Here is an 8,076-nt window from a genome sequence, read left to right on the forward strand (position 1 = left end):
GGTTGGTTACCTTCTTACTGTGTTCTCACGTGCTGCACTGAGCAAGGGGGCCGTCTCTGGCCTCTTCTACATGGGCACTCATCGCCTCCCTAAGACCTCACCTCCTAATCCTATCTCCTTAGAAGTTAGGTTTCAGCATATGAATTTTGGGGATACACAAACATTTAAGCCATAGAAGCACATGACCCTTGTAGGATGTCAAATTGAAGTTTCCCATCATTTCTCCTGACCTTTTTGGTGTAAGACATTATCTTTTGAGTCAATACTGTCTTTGCTGAGACACTAAGGAATAAAAAGAAAATGAATTTTTTTTCATGAGAAGGATCATTGGAGTGAGTCAAGAACCTTGGTTAGTAGTTCCAACCTTGATGCTCTCTGAGTGATATGAACTTGGACAAGGTATTTGCTCTCTTGAAGCCTTGATTTCCTTAACTGTGACATGTGGTGTTTGCACTAGTTAATCTCTAACGGACTTTTCATCTCTAAAGGACCCCTTAATTCATACTGTTGACAATGGTGATGTTGCCCCTATTCTTCCTTTTTCTCTCCACAGCGTTTTTATTAGGTCTTATTATTAATATCCTTTTTACAGGTGATATATGGAGCTGTAGAAAAATTAGCCTAAATTCTGATCTGATTATACCATTTATTAGGTGTTTGCCCTTAGGCAAGTGACTTGCTTTCAGAGCTACCACCACCTTTGTTATCTTGTTATTATTTTTCCTCAATTTGTGTCATGTGTGAATTTTGTAGGCCCACAACAGGCATTCTTATCCACGTTGTTGACAGCTGATGAGCAGGATGCCAACAAGAGCACAGCCCTGCAAGCCCTGTATGATATCAGTCCTACACTTAATAGACGAACACCAGCCTTTGATTAACACCATATGACGTAGTGTTTTTGAGGTAGTTAAAGCTTCTTATAGTTTGTATATATTTTTTTCTACATAACTTTTAGTAAATGTTGTTATCACCACCTGATATATATTTACATTTATTTATACCTTCCCTGTCTTCTGTATGGAAATGGAAGCTTCATAAGGTGCAGGGATTATCTTCTGTTTAATTCACTCCTAAATCCTCAGCACCTTAGAATTGCCTCTGGCATATTGTCTGTATTCAATAAATATTTGTTGAGTGTATTCATTCATTCATTCATTCATTCATTCAAAAACTTAATTGAGGATCAGCTGTCTGCCCTTCTGGGTGTGAAATATTAAGGATAACCCGGGGATCCACAGTTTAGATCAATAGTCTCCGTGGGGAGGTACCTGCATCAGCACCCCAGGTGTGTACAAGATGATTCATTGAGATGTGGGCAGAAGATACTACAATTCCTGTTGTGGTTTTTTTTTCTTTTTTTTTGCTGTTTTACTTTCTATTTTGTGTATATTTTCTAAAGTTAAAGCATAAACACCCTAGTACGTTTCCTCAGCTTACAACCAGTAAGTCATCATATACTGGCATGTGCTCATTTTCATTTTCCCTGCTTGGTATGTTCAAACCAAAACTTTGGAGATTGCTATTTTTGGAATTCTCTTATAGAATATGATTTCTCTGGGCCAAATTTTCTCCAGCAGCAAAATGCTCAGGTTTCAATCCTTTAACATACTACCCTCTAATCTGAAGCTCTTTGTCCTTAACAGAAAGGGAAAGAAAGGGGTAAGTGGTGAGGTTCTGTCCTCTCCTTGTCTTCTTTTACCCTGGCCCCTTTAGCCCCAAGCCGGACGTCGGTCCACACCTTCCTCCTCTCACTCCGAATTTAAGATAAACACAAACACACACCTCCTGCTGTCCTTAGCATTGTCTCTTGCTGCCACAGCTGTTCCACAGCATTAGCTTTCCAAGCACTTGTAGTAAGATGGTGGCAGAGTTGCCAGGAGTCTGAGGTTTGGCATATTCCAGGTCTCCTCTCCATACCAACTATGCTCATTCCTTCCCACTACCCCTTTGTGACTTGCACTCACTGATTATATGTCTCCTCACAGACTGTTTTCCAGACTGAAGAAACTTTCTTGTTGTTCATAACAGTACAAATTTATTAATATTGATTATAAGAGTAATGCATAAATACATTGCAAAAAATTTTAAATTACTGACAAGGGTAATAATCTCTTTGTCACCCCCAATTCCAAAACCTCTCAGAGATGGCTACTATTATGAATTTTCTCTTTGTATTTCCAGTGGGTTTTTTTTTTCATTTATTATACATTTTTGCTTTGGGTCAATCAATAGACGATAGACAAATTGGGTATTTTAATTTAATAAATTGCAAAATAGTAGAGATCTATACCATTAATTTTATGTCCTGGCATGGAACAGTCTCCAAGATGGATTAGAGTAAAATTAACAAGTTGCTAAAAATGCATTGTGTATGATAGCACTACAGTTTAAAAAGATAAAAAGAAGCCTTATTAAAAAAAATATTTCGAGCCACTCCTTTACCTCAATCCCAAACTGTTTGATCATTTTAAATATATTTCTCTTATCTCATTGGCACAATGATTTCTGTTTGGGGACTGGGCCAGTGATCTGGTCATCTTCCCTGGTGCCTCTAGAGCCCCTCAATCCTGTATGCAGGAAACAACGAAGGCAAGGAGAGGGGCCCAAACAGTGGGGAAATAAGAAGAAAATGGGAAGTGAATCCATGGTTTTAGAAGTAAAGCCATTATATGAGAGAAGGGGAAAGTGGGGGAAGGGGGAGCATTGTAGCACAATGGCTTGTCCTGACCAACTTGGACCTGGTCTTTTTGACGTCTGAAGCAACATGTTGCTTGTTGCTCACTATGGCTCTTGCAAATTTCAGCTTTGTTTTCTACCATGCGCTTTGTTCAACAAACATCCTCATCCCCTTATGTATTCCTTCATTCCTGAGCTTTATGTATTCCTTCATTCTTTTTTTAAGATTTTGTTTATTTGAGATAGAGTGAGAGTGAGCGAGTGAGAGAGAGCATGAGTGGTGGGGGTGGGCAGAGGGAGGGGAGAAGCAGGCTCCCCACTGAGCAGGGAGCCCAATGTGGGCTCAATCCCAGGACCCTGGGATCATGACCTGAGCCGAAGGCAGACGCTTAATGACTGAGCCACCCAGGAACCCCTGTATTCTTTCATTCTGAGTCAGATACCCCATTCCTCACTTTGCTCCTATAAACACAAACACACACGCACGCACGCATGCATGCCCACACGTGCATACTCACATACACTTTGTTGCAGACATCACCTAATTCAACAATTGGGCTTCTGGCTTAGGGGGAGTAAGGATGGCAAAATGCAGAATTTGATGGGCCTGAGGATGTTGGCCATGCTGATTCTCAGTAGCCATTATGCATTTAAGAAACTAAGCATCTTTTTGTTTTTTGTCTGTCTTTCTATTTGTTATTTGTAGTGGCTATCTTTGGCTCTGGGAAACCAGTGTGACATTGTGGAAGCCAGAAGAAATCAAGCAAGCATGTTTCTTAGGACTAAGACAGAGTCTAAAATGACACCTTGAAGCAGCTTTTTTTTTTTCCCCCCTAGCCCATTTTCCCCAGATTTACAGGAGATGAGACCTCTGAATAAGCTGCTTTGTTCTAGAATAAAAGTTGCTGCATTAGCCAGGACTCTCCTGATGACCTGTGTCTTGACAGCCTAGCTCTGAGGCCAGGGGAGAGGGGAACCCTTGGCTACAGAAGAGGAAATCAAGGGAGCCAGCCACTGGTACCAGCCAGCTTTTGCTTCTTCTCGAACAGATAGAACCACTTGCTTCTAGGGGCTTTGTTTATGGAGAGAGCCTGTGGGAACATGATACTCCTTCTAAAAAAAAGAAGACAGGTGTGTCCAACTCACCAGCCCCTTTTACTCTGCAGATCCCTGTTCTTTCCTCCATATGCCATTAGCTGCCATTCTGAATCTGAACAAACAGGTGCTATCCTGGCATGGTATTTATTTTTTAATACTTGCTCTGAGGTTATCTCTGTCAGGACATTTTGTGGCTCTGCACCATCAATGTGCCACTGTATTAAACTGGTACAAACTCTGACGAAATGCCAGGAGAATGATGAACTAGTGACATTTCTGAGTTCCTCTGTAGAAAATGTCTACAAAGGCTGCATTTGGCTGATCACATTTCAGAAGGCTGACTCTGCACGGCTCATATGGTGCACTGTATCAGGGGTGTGATTGTTTTATTTGCATTCTTGACTCCAGTTATCCTCGGATTTTGCTCAGAAATGGCTGCTATATGTGAACACCAGCTTAAGATACTGGAAGCAAGGATGAGTGATGCTGGCTTTGCCTTGTTTTCAACAACACAACTGGATCTAGCCTAGCCTGAGGGCCTTCACCGTCTACTTTCTGTGCACAGGGAGGCTCACCCATAGATGGGGACAGAAATTCTTCTTTTTAGCTATTTATAGCTTCGCACACTTAATGTACTTCAGTAGCATTTCATGGCTTTTAGGATCAAATAAAAAAACCTTAGCATGATGCACAGGGTGCTTCATGATTGGACCCCTGCCTAACTTTTTATTTTATTTTCTACTGCTCTACCCTGAAAACATTAGATCTACTGACTTGCTAGTATACACCTGTCTGGGCATCCTCTCTCTGACCTGCGGCCTCTTTACTTGCTATTTATCTCTAAATAGAATATTCTTCCACCCCTTCTGTCCATTGATCATGTTATTGCGTATCCTTGAAGATTGAATTCATTTACCCTAAAGGATTCCCGGGCCTTCCTTCTCCCACAGGTTTCTATCTGCAAGTGAAAGGTCATTCCTTCTATGTGTTCAAGTAGCACCTTGAATATGAGCACTCTTGTTACATGGGGAACTGTAGAGCTCCTCCTTAGCTCTAAAGCTCTTAAGGACAGCCTTTATTCTTATTACATATTAGGGGCTTGGAATGTTTCACTGAATAAAAAAAGTGATTTTATTTATTCATACAGTTGATCTCTGGGCTGTTGATTCTTTTTTTTTTTATCTTTTGAGTTATGATGATAAATCATGTTGATAAATCATTTTGGCTAATGGGGTACCCATGAAATCTCAAGAAGCTTTTATTACCAACATTAGCTTTAATTTTCAGATGGGTATTTACATTCCCCACCTCTCTCCTAAAATGAGAAAGGGAAAAAAAAGAGAGGAAAGAAATCGGCTGCATTTCTGAACCCTTGCTACGTACAAGGACTTTGATAAGTGCTTTAAGATATATATTCTAGGAAAACTTATTTTAGCCTCATTTTATCGATTTAAACAATAATAAAAGCACAGAGATGTGAAGTAACTCACCAGATTTCACATATACAAATACATTGATAAATGCTTGCATGTTGGTTGTATACTTCTCCTTTTTCCAAAAGCATTCAGTAAACATTTATTGAGTAGTTGTACTTGTCATGCATGGAAATGCATGGCATGGAAATACAGAAAGATTTGAGCTTATTGGTCAATAAGAGGGGTAGACAGATAAGTTACCAATTGAAACATGGCCTACTTTATGCTATGCACAAGTATGTGCATGATTCTAGAAGTCTCAGAAGGAGTAACCAATTTAGTCTAAGTGACATCTTCACTGGAAAATCTGTTTTCAACTTCATATATCTGCTGCCGAGACTTTAAGAGTGCACAGGCTGTAAGAGTTAAGAAGGCATGGGGAACATATATCTTTTAGAATTACTGTTTTCTTTTTCTTGGGGTAAATACCCATCAATAGAATACTGGATCATATGGTAACTCTATTTTTTAATTTTCGAGGAATCTTCATTCTGTTTTCCGCAGTGGCTGCACCAGTCTGCCTTCCCACGAACAGTGCACAAGATTTCTTTTTTTCCACATCCTTGCCAACACTTGGTATTTCTTGTGTGGTTTTTTTTTTTTAGCCCTTCTAATAGTTGTGAAATTTAGCAGCATTATTTATACTAGCCAAGATATGGAAGCAGCCCAAGCGACCATTGATAGATGAATGGATAAATATGTGGTACATATATACTATGGAATTTTACTCAGCCATAAAAAAAGAAAAGAACTGAAATCTTGCCATTTACAACAGCATGGGTGGATCTAGAGTGTATAATGCTAAATGAAATAGGTCAGTCAGAGAAAGGCAAATACCATATGATTTCACTTATCTGTAGAATTTAAAAAAACAAAACAAATCAACAAAGAAAAAAGAGACAAACAAACAAAAACCACTCAAATGCAGAGAACAAAGTGGTGTTTGCTAGAGGGGAGGTAGGTGGTAGGATGGGTGAAATAGATAAAGAGGATGAAGCATACATTTATCCTGATGAGCACTGAGAAATGTATAGGATTGTTGAATTATTGCTCACGAAATGGAAAAAAAAATACTAAAATAAAAGAGTTAAGAAGGCAGAATAAGGGTAAGAGGGAATTCCAGACAGAGACACAGTACATGCTAAGGCATGAAGACTTCCCTGCCCTTCTGTAAAACTTAGTTCAAGAAGGGAATTCATTTTCTCAAATAGGCATACAGGCAATATAAAGATAAATTAGATACCGCCACCTATTGCCTTTTTATATAATTAAAAGATCCTGGATCAAAATTTTTCATCTCATAATACAGAGAGGTTCCTCTGAGTCCCAGAATTGAACAACCCAATATATCAGATATTATAGTAGATACTGACCAGTATAAAAATGTTGTCTATATGTTTACAAGGGAAACATTCTTCTCTGTGCTCTGGTAAGCACGGAGAATTTGGTGATAAAAAACAGAGCACCTGCTTTATGGGAGCTGCATGAAGTAAAAGAGGCATTTATGCAGAGAGATCGAGCAAACCATTATGAACCATGACAGGGATACATACATACAGGGTAATCTGGAAGCATAAAGCAAGGGTGTCCAACCTTTTGTGCTAAATACCAAAAGTCAGACTTACTATCATGATGGACAGAGATACATGAAGCCATTCTTGAGGTCTCACTCTGAAAAGAAGATCATCAAGGGAACATTTGGATTGAATTTTATGTTTATGCTATTTTTATTTTTGAGCCTTACTGAGGTATAGTTGATAAATAAAATTATAATATATTCAAAGTATACAATGTTAATGGTTTCAGAAACATATACAGTGTAAAAGGATTTCCACAACCAAGTTAACAGATCCATCATCTCCTATGTTTACCTTTTTTCTTTTCTTCTTTCTTTCTTTCTTTTTTTGTGAGAACACTTAAGTTCTATTAACAAATTTCAGTTTACAATACAGTACTAATCAACTATACTCATCACCTTGTACCTTATTCATCTTATAACTGAAAGTTTGTATCCTTTTACCATCCTGTCCCTGTTTTTTCCTCCTGCCAACCCCTGGCAACCACCTGTTAACATTATTGTCATCATTAGTAAGCAAAGCACAGTAACTGCTCTTTTTTTTTTTTTTTTTTAATGTTTTATTTATTTATTTATTTGACAGAGACACAGCGAGAGAGGGAACACAAGCAGGGGGAGAGGGAGAAGCAGGCTTCCCGTGGAGCAGGGAGCCCGATGTGGGGCTCGATCCCAGGACCCTGGGATCATGACCTGAGCCAAACGCAGACGCTTAATGACTGAGCCACCCAGGCGCCCCTTACCAGTGCCACAAAATAAAAGCAGCGATAATTCTTTATGATCTGTGACTGCAGATCTAGAGGTACTCCCAGACTACCAGGAAAAGGGGTGAGCCTAACCGCCAATAAAAGTTGTTGGAAACATTGTGGTTTGACTTTAAAGTTTTAGTTTGTTAAAATTGTTTTACTCCAGATGGGGGCAAAAAATTTTAGGCAGTGTAAGGGGAGTTGGTTAGCCACAGTAGACTCTAGAGAAGCAAGGGACTCTGTTTTGTTCCCATGTCTTTTTGTGAATCGATAAGGGTGGAAACATCACTTGAAACAATAGCTCCTGCCTTTAGAAATAACAAAAGATCTTTTTTTAATCCTTTTTTTATTATGTTAATCACCATACATCATTAGTTTTGATGTAGTGTTCCATGATTCATTGTTTCCGTATAACACCCAGTGCTCCATGCAGAACGTGCCCTCTTTAATACCCATCACCAGGCCAACCCATACCCCCACCCCCTCCCCTCTAGAATCCTCAGTT

Source organism: Leptonychotes weddellii, chromosome 6, assembly GCF_054177405.1.
Source record: "Leptonychotes weddellii isolate Sample4059 chromosome 6, ASM5417740v2, whole genome shotgun sequence".
NCBI lineage: Eukaryota > Metazoa > Chordata > Mammalia > Carnivora > Phocidae > Leptonychotes > Leptonychotes weddellii.